This window comes from Eriocheir sinensis, chromosome 1 (genome assembly GCF_024679095.1).
Source record: "Eriocheir sinensis breed Jianghai 21 chromosome 1, ASM2467909v1, whole genome shotgun sequence".
NCBI classification, from domain to species: Eukaryota; Metazoa; Arthropoda; class Malacostraca; order Decapoda; family Varunidae; genus Eriocheir; species Eriocheir sinensis.
This window is the reverse complement of record NC_066509.1, coordinates 24,585,939-24,599,381: the sequence shown is the minus strand read 5'-3', so window position 1 is coordinate 24,599,381 and position 13,443 is coordinate 24,585,939. Positions and strand designations below refer to the sequence as shown.

The window sequence follows — 13,443 nt, the reverse complement described above, 5'->3', positions numbered from 1 at the left end:
AGTTGTAACGTAGGTAATTCCATTATATTTTAGTATTATTATTTAACTAAGCAATGGAAGAAATTATTTATTTAATCGCAAACTTCAATAGCAATGCTTATTATTCGATGGAAAGCGACCAAAGTACTCCAGCTGTCAATGTAACCATGTCGACAAAACCATCTGGGCAGTGTGGGTAAAACAAAGGCGCATCGGTGACGTCACGCCGAGCCAGTGTGCTGCGGAAAGTGTCAGAGTGAGGGTGTATCCATGTGCCGTGCGTGTTAAGGTCCCCGGCGGGTGTGTCGTGCGTGTGCAAGGCGGGCGGCGGCGTGCTGAGGCGAGGCGAGGCGAGGATCAGGTGAGAAACGGTGTGGTGGTTGTTGCAGGAAGGGACGCGGCGTACAGACAATGGTTGAGGCAGGGGAGGCCAGTGGGCAGGATGGAGTGAGTGCCCTGCCGCCTGAAGCCTTGTCCTGTCAGTTTGCTCCTTCCCGTGCGACTATTCTTGAAAATTACAGTGATTATGAAGCTTGTCCATGTTGAGAATCGCCTGGGGAGTGAATTCAAGGTATTTAAAGGCGTATAATTAGTAATATTTGAAGGAAGTTGTACCGCGCTGTGATTGGCTGCCGGCCGTGACGTCATCGGTGCCTGGCCGGTGATGCTGACGCCGCGGCGGTGATCGGTGTCTGAGTCGCGCTCTGCCCCGCCCCGGCGAGAGGGACGGGGCGGCGGGCGTGTGTGTAGCATGAACGGGGCCTCATTCTGACACAGTGCTGAGGAATGAGTGTGAAGGAACCGGTGAGCGTGAGTGTGAGGAGTGATGAGGAGAGAATCGTCGCACCTCAGGCTGCTGGGAGGAGGAAGGAGGAGGAAGGGAGGAAGAGGAGGGTCGTAGGGTCAGCAAGACAAGCCGCAGCAAGTCTCGATAGTGTGTTAATTTTACGTAATGGATCTTTTATTATACTAAGGTTGTGTATGTAGCCTATACTTGGTGTTCATCTTTAGCTCGTCCATAAGGCTTCCGGTAATGATGGAACGAGCGAAGTATCCTGAGCTCGTCAAGGTTCCGTGCTGGTGTTTCGAGCCGAGTGTCGTTCCCTGCGGGTCCAAATGAAAGCTGCAAAGCCGGCGCGCAGTCTCATCACGACACATTGCTAAGCCCTAACAAAGCTCTGAAACTCTTATATTCTTCACCCTAACGCAATCTTTGAAATACAGCTTTTATTTGTTTCAGTATTTTAGTCCAACATGTATTACAGTAGACTCACTCTCTCTCTCTCTCTCTCTCTCTCTCTCTCTCTCTCTCTCTCTCTCTCTCTCTCTCTCTCTCTCTCTCTCTCTCTCTCTCTCTCTCTCTCCTTTGTTTGTCTTTTTCTCTTGTCTCTCTCTCTCTCTCTCTCTCTCTCTCTCTCTCTCTCTCTCTCTCTCTCTCTCTCTCTCTCTCTCTCTCTCTCTCTCTCTCTCTCTCTCTCTCTCTCTCTCTCTCTCTATCTCTCTCTCGTGGCTTTTGTTTCTTTTACTTTCTGACACCTGTATTCGACTCTCTCTCTCTCTCTCTCTCTCTCTCTCTCTCTCTCTCTCTCTCTCTCTCTCTCTCTCTCTCTATCTCTCTCTCTCTCTCTCTCTCTCTCTCTCTCTCTCTCTCTCTCTCTCTTTAGTAGACTTTGTTTCTTTTACTTTCTGACACCTGTATTCGACTCTCTCTCTCTCTCTCTCTCTCTCTCTCTCTCTCTCTCTCTCTCTCTCTCTCTCTCTCTCTCTCTCTCTCTGTCTCTCTCTCTCTCTCTCTCTCTCTTTAGTAGACTTTGTTTCTCTTTACTCGACTCTCTCTCTCTCTCTCTCTCTCTCTCTCTCTCTCTCTCTCTCTCTCTCTCTCTCTCTCTCTCTCTCTCTCTCTCTCTCTCTCTCTCTCTCTCTCGTGGTCTGTACCTTTTACTTTCTGACGCCTATATTCGACTCTCTCTCTCTCTCTCTCTCTCTCTCTCTCTCTCTCTCTCTCTCTCTCTCTCTCTCTCTCTCTCTCTCTCTCTCTCTCTCTCTCTCTCTCTCTCGTGGTCTGTCCCTTTTTCTTTCTGACGACTATAGTAGACTCTCTCTCTCTCTCTCTCTCTCTCTCTCTCTCTCTCTCTCTCTCTCTCTCTCTCTCTCTCTCTCTCTCTCTCTCTCTCTCTCTCTCTCTCTCTCTCTCTCTCTCTCTCTCTCTCTCTCTCTCTCTCTCTCTCTCTCTCTCTCTCTCTCTCTCTCTCGTGGTCTTTGTTTCTTTTACTTTGACACCTGTATTCCCGTCTTATTCTTGAGGGTATTCCAGGATTCCACCAAAATATGACTAACCAGTCACCAGGTATTGTAGGTACTCTAAATTACGCCATCAAACAAGGGACCATAAGAGGTTGTTACACTCATAGCTTGCCCGATTACTTAGCACATGACGATCGGGAACGAAACACTTGAGGGACAAACACACTCATGACGAACCATCAACACTAACCCAGCCTAGAGTAAAAGGGATTAGAAAAAAATAAAGGGAGGACTGCTTTGAGCTTTAACAAGGTAATAATATGACTAGCGATCTCCCACGCCCATTTATGATTAACTGGCATCTTTCCCTCCTTATCCTCCCACCCCCACCCTCAATCCGTCTTTAATTAACCTTCCCCCACCCAACCATCATTAGTATATCATCTAACCCCCTTCTAACCTCCCCCCCAGCCAATCCCTCTCCAGTACCCCTTTACTCCTCGGTCCCCCCAAACTGCTCCCCCCAAACTCCCTTCACCCTCCATACTCCCCACCAGTTCGTTCCATTCCTCTCTCCTCCTTCGCCTCCCCTCTCGTCTGCCGGCTTCCGCTCCTCACCCCTCTCTCCTTTCTCTCTCTGGTGCTCCTCCTGCTTCCTGAGCCTTCCTCCTTTCTCCCTCCATGATGAATGGCCGAGGAAGGATGGCTCCTAATTAATACAGGATGATAATAATCTGCTGAGGATGAGTATTTTGTTTTGTGTTTTACGGAGGCGAGTTTCTTAATTCACCAACACGAGATACGTAAGGCTTAACTCGCTTGTTAAAAGAGCAGTTTGTTGTTTCATTTTAACGGCATAGTTTTCGTATGAATTACTCACTATTTTGTGGATTGTCTGGCCACAGTAGTTGATATTTATGGTCTTGCTCGTTTTAATATTTTTTCCCAGGTTTCATAGTCATTAAAGCGGACAGAATGCATTAGTGTGTGTGTGTGTGTGTGTGTGTGTGTGCCGTCAGACATATAGCTTGAATCAAAGAGTATTTGCATATATCATAGAACACACGTGGAATAGGTTATTAATGTCAATTTTATGAAAAGTAATGGTAATAGTAATTATAATAATAATAATAATAATAATAATTTGTATTATTATTATTATTAAAGTGCTATAATATGGTGGTACAGCTGCTGTTTCTAGTGGGTGGAAAGTCAATGGAATGATAGAGTGGTTGTGGTACTGGTGGTTTAGGTGGTGGGTTGGGTGGTAGTGACACTGATGGCTGGGAGGAGGGGGAGGATGGTGGTACTGGTGATGATGGAGGAGGTGATGGTACTGGTGTTGATGGTGTGTGTGTGGGGGGGGGAGGTTACGCGTACTGCTGGCGGTGGTGAAGTTATCCTAGAAGAACATTAGTGGAGCGAAATAAAGAAAACGTGATGAGTGTAGCGCCTGAAAAACATGCATGAACTGAGACAGACAAAAGTGAAGGAAATAGCCCCACTGGCGTCACTTAATGGAATAACAACAACAACAAAAAAAAAAAAAATGGGAGATAAAAGAACGAATGACCAGACCTGACAGAAATCATGAGCCGGAAAAAAGAGGGAATAAATGTGAGATTCGAGTAACAAAAGCATATAATAAAAGTGAATTAAAAAAAAGGATGTAATAAAGTTAAGAATTTATAAAAACGACGTTGAGTGTAAAATGTAATGGCAGGAGGACTGGCGAGAGGACAGGAGTCGTGGCGGGGAGGGAGGGAAGGAATGGCGGGAGTGTGATGCCGTGATGAATGATTAAGTATTGGATTGATTTCACAGTAATTTGTATATCTGATAATTATTGATATTCATGTTAGTATTTGTATATCATCAGTACTTTCTTACCACTGCTTTCTTACCTTTCTTACCACTACTTTCTTACCTTTCTTACCACAACCTGCTACAATTACTGCTGCGGTTACGACTTCAACAACTGCCACTAGTATTGCAACTACTACTACTACTACTACTACTACCACCACAACCGCAACTACAAGCATAACCACACCTATCATCACCACTACCATTGCTCACCCAGACTGAAGCACACGATTTGATGCTTGGACTAACCCATAGATAAACGTCCACCGTGTACTACGTGTGTAAAGGGTCGCGGGGCAGGCCTTCAGAGAGGAAGGAAGAGAATGGGAAGCGACGCCTGGTGCATCCTATGAATGTATTAGTGTGACGTGGTGAATAGGACGCCGGTACATAGATTAACGGATTACTAAATGGAAAGAAAAGCAATACATCGCAGCACTTGTGAATAATAGAGAGAGGGTGACTTCAGGTGATTAATGCAGGGATGGGTAATAAGAGGTACTGGAATGGATGACAAAGTTCGGTCTGGATTGATCTGGATTTTAGAGGAGCGAAGAGGAATACAGGAATAATGATGAAAATATTGATAGTGATAATAAGTTCTCTGTGATAGTACTAATGATAACATTAATAAAAGATGATAGCACTAATGAATGTTCTAGGATGGTGAAAACACCCAAAGCACGATACATAACGGAAAGGGAGAAAGATAGAAATGAGGAATAGACTGAGAGGAAGGATAAATTACTACTACTACTACTACTACTACTACTACTACTACTACTACTACTGCTACTCCTCCTCCTCCTCCTCCTCCTCCTCCTCCTCCTCCTCCTCCATCTCCTCCTCCTCCTCCTCCTACTACTACTACTACTACTACTACTACTACTACTACTACTACTACTACTACTACTACTACTACTACTACTACTACTACTACTACTATTCCTACTACTACTACTACTACTACTACTACTACTACTACTACTACTACTACTACTACTACTACAATATTCATAATGATAATAATGATAATAATAATAATACCCTTAGCAAGAATGGGGATAGTAAAGGTTGCATGACAGGAGTTGCCCTGATAGCCTCTACTACTACTACTACTACTACTACTACTACTACTACTACTACTACTACTGCTACTAGATACTACTAGATACTACCAACCTCTTGCAGACCCATTGTTTATGTTCTCATAATACCTGTTCTGCGATGTGAAGTATGACGATGATAATGATAATAATAATAAGAATAAGAATAAGAATAAAAATAACAATAATGATAATAATGATAATGATAATGATAATAGTACTACTACTACTTCTATTACTACTACTAATTAAAATAGTGGTAACTGAAATACTATACACTGCAACACAGTCAGACATGACACAAACGAGCGACGCGGCGCCAGATGGACAAACAAATACAATTGTAAAACAAATTATTTTTTTCGGTGGTGCAGAAAATTACTACAAAAAAAGTGAATGTTAAAGGGCACGACCAGCCAGCCACCACCACCACCACCACCACCATCAACATCATTACCACTTGCAGCCTCACCATCACCAGAACCACCATCACCTTTATCATCATCATAATTACCTCAACTACGTTTCGATTATCATTTTCTTTTACTCTTTCACTCACTCTTTCCATCACCGGCATTTTTTTCTGTCACATTCACATTTTTCAACTTCCTTATGTCATTATTTCCCCTTTCCTTTACCTCCTCCTCTTTTCACCGTCCGTTCACCGTTTTCTTCTCTTTGATTATGTCGCTCTCCTTATCATCGTATGTTTTCTTTCCCACACTTTCAACCTCCTGATTCATGCCTTTATGCCTCACTTCCTCACCTCCTCCTTTTTACCTTTTCATTCACCTTTTACAATTTTTCTTTTATTTTCCCTTTGGGCATAAGTATTTTTTCTGACACACTTTTCACCTCTTCAATCATGGCATCAATCCTCTTTACTTCTTCCTACAACATTTTTCTTATTTCCCATTTCCTTTACCTCCTTCCTACCTTTCGATTCATCTTTTTCTCTTTTACTCCTCCTTCCTCCCTTTCCTTAGTATTTGTCATTATTTCCCATTCCATCTACCTCCTCCTCCTCCTCCTTCTCCTCCTCCTCCTCCTCCTTCTCCTCTTCTTGCCTTCCGATTCATCTTTTTTTAATGCACGGATTCCCGCTCACTTTGACGAGTTGGAGCCCCGAGCTTAGCGCTTCATGTTGGACAATTTGGCACGGCGCGGCAAGTTACGGGCGAAGGAGTGTGTGTATGTGTGTGTGTGTGTGTGTGTGTGTGTGTGTGTGTGTGTGTGTTGCGGGTCACCACCACCTTTTGCTACTTCTGCTTTTGCTACTTCTCCTCGTCCTCTTTTTTCTCCTCGTGGTTATGTTTTGTTTCTTTTCTTACATCTGATTCTTTTTCTTCTTTCGTTTCTTTCCGTTTTTTTTTCTTTTCCTGTTTGTCCATCTCCATCTTCTCTTCATTCTGCTGTCTTTCTTTTATTTTCCAATTCCTCCTCTTTCTGCTTGTTTTGCTGCTGCTTCTCCTCCTGATTTTTTTTTATCTCCCCATTCTTGTTCATGTTCTTTCAGTTGCTCCTCCTCCTCCTTCTCCTGGTCTTGTCAGGGGCTTCGTGGTGCACACTCGGCTCACAACCGAGAGAGCCCGGGTTCGATTTCAGGCAGGTGGAAAAAAATTTGGGTGACTTTTCCGATACCCTATGCCTCTGTCCACCCAGCAGTGAATGGGTACCAGGTATTAATCGGGGGTTGTGTCCCGTCTCCTGCGATCTGTTCCCTTCTCCTATAATTCCTTCCCCTTCGGTCTCTCTCCGGCATATGACCACAGATGCTGCGTCGACTAAACGAAACTTTCCAAACTTTTCCTGGTCTTGTTCTTGTTCCCTCTCCACTTTGTCCTATTTTTACTCCTCTTGTTCCTCCTCTTCCTCCCTGCTGTCTTTTTCCTCTTTCTTTTACTTTTTCCTGTGCCCACCTTTTCTTTTCTTTTTTGTCCTCCGCCTACTCCAAATCCTCGTGTGACTCATCTCTCTGTCTCCAACCGATCTTTTGTTCTCTCTCTCTCTCTCTCTCTCTCTCTCTCTCTCTCTCTCTCTCTCTCTCTCTCTCTCTCTCTCTCTCTCTCTCTCTCTCTCTCTCTCTCTCTCTCTCTCTCTCTCTCTCTCTCTCTCTCTCTCTCTCTCTCTCTCTCTCTCTCTCTCTCTCTCTCTCTCTCTCTCTCTCTCTCTCTCTCTCTCTCTCTCTCTCTCTCTCTGGGGAGGACTGAAGAGAAGGAAGGGAGCGAAAGGAAAGGGGGAAAGGGGATATAAAGGATGGGAAGAGAAGGGAGGTAAGGGAATTATAAAGAAAAGGGAAAGGTGAGGAAGGGAAAGGGTAAGGGGAAAACTATAAGAAGAAAAGGAAAGAGAGTTAGGGAAATAAAAACTGGAAAGGGAGAAGAAAGGAAAATGAGAGTGAAGGAAAGGGAAGGGAACAGAAGGAAAGGAGGAAAGGGAAGAGAAGGGAGTTAGGGAAATGAAAAAGGGAGGGGAAAGGAAAGTAGAGAATGAAGGGAACGGAAGGAAAGGAAGAAAGAGAAGATAAAGGATGAGAAGAGCAGGGAGATATAGAAATGAAAAAGGAAAGCGAAATGAAAGGAAAAGGAAAGAAGGGAACGAAAGGAAAGCGAGAAAGGGAAGATAACGGATGGAGAGAAAAGCAAAGTAGGAAAACACGAATGACGAGAGAGAAAGGAAGGATAGGAAGAGATAAGGAAGAGAATACCGAGAATAGGGGAGAAAGTAAGTAAAGAGGATAGGAAAAAGGGAAGAACAAGAGAGGAAGAGAGAGAGGAGGAAGGGCGGGGAAGATTTTGGAATATACGTAGTTGGTATAGTTCCTTGTGTTCCCCTGCGGCGCTGACGTTCCGCTGCTGTTCCGTCATTCCTGTAACGTTCCTTTTCAGTGTTGTTGTTGTTGTTGTTGTTGTTGTTGTTGCTGGTGGTCGTGTTAAGGGACGTTCTGGAGCATTATTGTTTATTGGCTATTTGGTTTGTTCGTGTTTTTTGTTTTGTTTGTTTTTCTTCTTGTTTGTTTTTCGTTTGTTTCTGGTTTATTTCTCGTAAGTTACTCGTTTCTTTTGTGTTTGCTCCTCGCTTGTTTCTTGTTTGTTTCTGTTTTTTTTATGTTTTTTTGTTTATAGTTTTTTTTGTTGTTTGTTTCTGGTTTGCTTATAATTGTTTTTTTTTGTTTGTTTGTTTGTTGTGTGTTCCTTTCAGGTTTTATTGCTGTTTCGTTCCTGCTTTGATACGTTTTTGTTAAGTATTTTTGTCTTTTTTTTTTAATCTTTAGAAATGTTGATGTTTAGTTTTGTGGAGTTTGTGTTATTTGTTTTTTCTTTCAGTATCTCAGTTTTGTCTAGTAACCGGTACACGATTTATATTGAAAAAAAATAATGATTCCTGCTTTTCCCTGTTGAGTTTTGTTTAATTCATGTTGATATTGTGCTTTTTTTTTAAGAGTATTCCAAATTTTTGTTTGAGTTTTCAGATTGTGTTTTCATTTTTTACGCTTTTTTTTCCATTTCACGACATTCTTTAGTGATTGCTATATTTTCAATATCCTCAATTTTTGGGGGGGGTTCAGTATTTTATTATTGTTCCAATATTTCTCTTTCTCTCATTTTCCCTTTCTTTTTCCTTTTTCTAGTTTTCTTTTTCTTTCTGCCTCTTTTATTTTCTCCATCTGTCTTTATCTTGGTCACGTTATAGTGGTTCTTTCACTGTAATTTTTTTTTTTATATATTCCCTGAAGCCTGACTTCTCGTCCTGTTCACGTATCTCTAATATTCCTGCGGGAATTCCAGTATTCCACTTTTGCTGCAACATTCCTGTTGGGTTCTGAAATTCCTGCAGGATATCTCGACTATTTTTATTACCTCGTTCTCCTTCTTTCCTATTCTCTCTCCGGGCTCTTCCTCTCTTCATCGTTTTCTCATTCTCTTCCTAGTCGTTTTTTTCGTTTTCTCTTCATTTAATTTTCCTTTCTCCTGTTTTGATTTTCCTCTTATTTTCACTCGTTTTCCTTCTTTCCTCGTCTCTCCGCCCTCCTCTGCATTTTTTCTCTTCGTTGTCGTTTTTTTTTTTTTCTCCATTTTTTTTGTTTTGTTTTCTACTATTCTTTCATCTCTTACTTTTATCACCTAGTTTCCCACCTTTCCTTCTCATCCCTCCAGTTTCCTCCTCAGCATTTTTTCTTTCTCTTCGTCATTCGTCATTGTATCGTTTTCTCATTGTTTCGTTTTCTTCTCCGACTTTCTTCTCTTTATTTTTATCTCATCTTTTTCCTTATTTCCTTTTTTTTCTCTCTGATCTTCTTTTCTCCACCATTTTCTCCTCGTCATTGTTTTTTTCTAGATTTCTCTTCATTTCGTGTTTTTTCCTCTATTTCACATCTTTATTTATTTTACTCGTTTTCTTTTTTTCCTCTTCTCCAGTCTTCTCCATTTCACCGTTTTCACTTTTCTCTTCGTCGTGTTGTTTTTCTTCTCTTCATGTTGCTGTTCCCCGGTTTTCATTAGTTTCTTATTTTTTTACTGTTTTCTTTGTTTTCTTCTGTTGCCTTTTTCTATTTTCCGTTATTTTTGTTTTCTCTTAGTTTTCCTTCTCTTATTTCGTTATTTTCAGATTTCTTTCCATCATCTTCTCTTGTTTGTTTTCTGTTAGCCTGTTTATTGTTTTCTTCTCTTCTTCCCCACTTAGTTTTATCAATTCATCCTTTCATATTCTTTGTAATTTGTTTTTCTCCTTTCCAACCTTTCATTCATCTTTTTTTCTCGTTTTTTTACTCCATTACACCCCTTTTCCTCGAAATTTTTATTTTCTCTTGTTTTTTTTCTTTATTTCATTTTCATTCAGTTTCCTTCCCCATTTTTTTTCCTTTCAAATCATTCTTTTCCTTCTCCACGTCTCCTCAGCGATCTTCTTTCCATTTTCTCTCGCAATTTCCCTTTCGCTCTTTGCATGTTTCACTCTCTTCCATCTTTCTCTCCCTTTCTTCCAATGTTTAACTTTACCCTCACCTACCTCTCACTTACCCTTTCTTCCTCTCTTTCCTTCCTTCCTTCTTTCCTCCCCTAGATTTTTTGTCTCCTTGCTGCCTATCCCAATTTTTTTTTTAAATCATTTGTATCTCTCTCTCTCTCTCTCTCTCTCTCTCTCTCTCTCTCTCTCTCTCTCTCTCTCTCTCTCTCTCTCTCTCTCTCTCTCTCTCTCTCTCTCTCTCTCTCTCTCTCTCTCTCTCTCTCTCTCTCTCTCTCTCTCTCTCTCTCTCTCTCTCTCTCACACACACACACATTATAGATTTTTATTTTTTTTCTTATCACAGTTTACCTCCAGTAATTTTTCCTCCCTTCTCTCTTTCCTCCACATTCATGTTCCTGTCATCCCTCGCAGCTTTCCTCCATCCCTCTCCAATATAGCTTTTTTTTCTCTCCATTTTTCGTGGCCAGGCCCCGGCAATATCTCTCCCTCCCTCATCATCATCCTCTTTTCCTCCTCCCTTCTCTCCATTCCCACACCCCTTTTCCACTTTTGATATTTCCCCTTTTTCGCATCCTCTCATCCTTCAGTTTCCTCCAACCCTCCATTTATTTAATTTCCTTCCCGCTCGTTCTCTTCCCTTTCTTCTACTACCTTTCCCTTCTTTATATATTCCCTTATTTAGATATTATCTTTAGATATTCTCCCCACTTTAGATATTCTCCCTTTCTCTTTCCTTTTTTCCCTCGTTTTCCTCCATCTCTTACTTCAACATGACCTTCTTTTGTATCCTTTCCTTCTCCTTCCTCCCCTGTTCCTCCTTCTCCCTCCTTCCTTCCCTTCCCCTGTTCTCCACTTTGGATATCCTCCCTCTCTCCCTTCCAGTCCTCCTTCGTCCTCTTCCAACTCTCCCGTTATCATGGCACTCTCTCCATACCCTTGCCATCTTCCTCCTTTTCTTTTCTTTCTCCATCTTTCTCTCCCTCCTCCTCCTCCTCCTCCCCCAAACCAAAGATAAACACACACTCTCGTCATGTCTCAACCCCCCCCTACCCCCCTCTCACCTCCCCCTTAGATAATTCTCCCTTTCATTCGTTACGCAGGTAATCTCCCGTTTCTTAAGACTAATGTTGCTATTAATTACGCCAGGTGAGCTGCTCTTCCCTTCACCCCCTCCCCCTTCCTTCTCTCCTTCCCTTCCTTCCGTTCCTTCCCTTCCCTTCCCTACCTGTCTTCCTCCTTTTCCCTCTTTCCCTTCCATGTCCTTCTTTTCCCTTTCATTCCCTTCCTTTCCCTTCATTCCCTCCCTTTCCCTTCCCGTCCCTTCCTTTTCATTCCCTTCCCATACTTTCCCTTCTTTTCCCTCCATTTTCCTTCCCTTCCCATTCATTCCCTCCCTTTCCCTTACTTTCCCTTTCAATCCCTGCCGTTATCTTCCCGTCCCTTCCCTTCATTTCCCTCCTTTCCCCTTCTCTTCCCGTCCCTCCAGTTCTCTTCCCGTCCCTTCCCGTCCCCCTTTCCCTTTCCTTGCCTTCCCCTCCACCGTTCTAGCCTTACCTGCCCCCACTCCCCCCTTCCCCATACTGACCTGTTTGTGCCACCTTTCCTCCCATCCCCCCTCTCCCTTCAACCCCCTTCGCCCTCATTGTGTATTTACGTTTTTCTTCTTGGAAGTCCGAATTACCGTACCTTTTTACATTATACGCCTTTCATTCACATTTTATACCTGCACAGCCACGGTTTCCTAGGTAGTATAATACAGGCAGACTTTAGCTCTAATTAGTTTTTCCTCACGCCCAAGGTCAACATCATTTTATCTAACCTTCGTACCATTTTTTTTTGTCCGTAACTTTCGCTCATTTCCGTGTTATTTTCCCCCTCCATGCAGCGCTGCGGGCCGGTGTTTTCCTCATGTGTGACTCGTGCTGCGCTGTTTGGTCTGCCTTAACTTGTTCCGTTAAGTCTGCGTGTGTGTGTTTTATTTTTAGACTTTACCGGAACATGTTGTAGCCGGGACGAGTTAATGCTTTCTCTAGTGTTTTTTCTTTTATGTGTGTGTGTGTGTGTGTGTGTGTGTGTGTGTGTGTGTGTGTAATTCACCGACGTCCTGATCACTAGCTGGACTCGTCGTCGCCAGCAGGTACCCTTCCGATTAGAGCAAGGCTCATTATATTTTAGTCTATTTCTGGGTACTGCTGAGACCTTCACACACCACACACACCATCCTCCTTGCTCAAGGGGGGACAGTAATCGCTCTTTACCAGTGGTAAATCCTGGCTTGAGCGGGGCTCGAACCTCCCCCAGCCAAGCCGCGAAGCCTGGCCACGCAGAGCCCTAACCACTGAGCTATCGAAGCGGTGTGTGTGTGTGTGTGTGTGTGTGTGTGTGTGTGTGTGTGTGTGTGTGTGTGTGTGTGTGTGTGTGTGTGTGTGTGTGTTTATCTATCGGTATGATGTGTTTTCTGTTTGCATCTTTGCTGTATAGTCGTGGATCTGTGCTTTACTGTTTTTAACTAGAATTTTGTTTCTTTTAGTTTTCATAGCGTATGTATTAATTGTCATTTTGTGTGTATTTGTGATTTTTTATGATTTTTTTTGTCTTTCTGTCTCCCTTTGTTTTGTTTTTTAACCATGAACAAAAAACTCCACAAATATGTCATATTATTACAAAAGTACAACATTAAAGTAGGTGTGTGTTGACGAGACAATATTAAATAGTCAGAAAGTTCTACACCAAAGATTTTTAGTTGTATTTTTCTTTTCTTTTACAGGAGAAAGGTGGGTTGTGTGTGTCTTCAAGTCGTCGCGTCATGTACGTAAGTGTTGAAGTGTGTGTGTGTGTGTGTGTGTGTGTGTGTGTGTGTGTGTGTGTGTGTGTGTGTGTGTGTTTAAAGGTTGATGGCATGACACAATCAGCAACCACGTCAAAAGGAATATCTGGGAAACTAAACTAAACAATCGGTAAAGAAAACGAAACTTTAGCATCATTTCCCCGCTGTTTCACGCACCATCACAATGCATCCATCAGCTCCACCTCTTCCTCCACTGCCACCCAAACAACACACCCATCTCTTCCTCCACCTCCTTCATCACTTAATTCTTTTCCTCCACTTCCACCGCCACTCAACCACCACCTCCATCTCTTCCACCACCTCCCCTACCACATCCCTTCCACCTAGCCACCACATTCATCTCTCCCTCCACCTCCTCCACTACCTCCTTTTATTCCTCCTCTTCACCCACCACCCAACCACCTCCTATTTTCATTCTTCCACTTCCTCCACCAT

At 42.8% G+C, this 13,443-nt stretch overlaps 1 protein-coding gene across 1 annotated transcript in view; it reads right to left on the bottom strand.

Annotated features, from left to right (window-relative positions):
- Positions 1-13,443, bottom strand: part of LOC126995582 (uncharacterized) — a 64,632-nt gene that overhangs the window by 36,600 nt on the left and 14,589 nt on the right. The window lies entirely within an intron of this gene.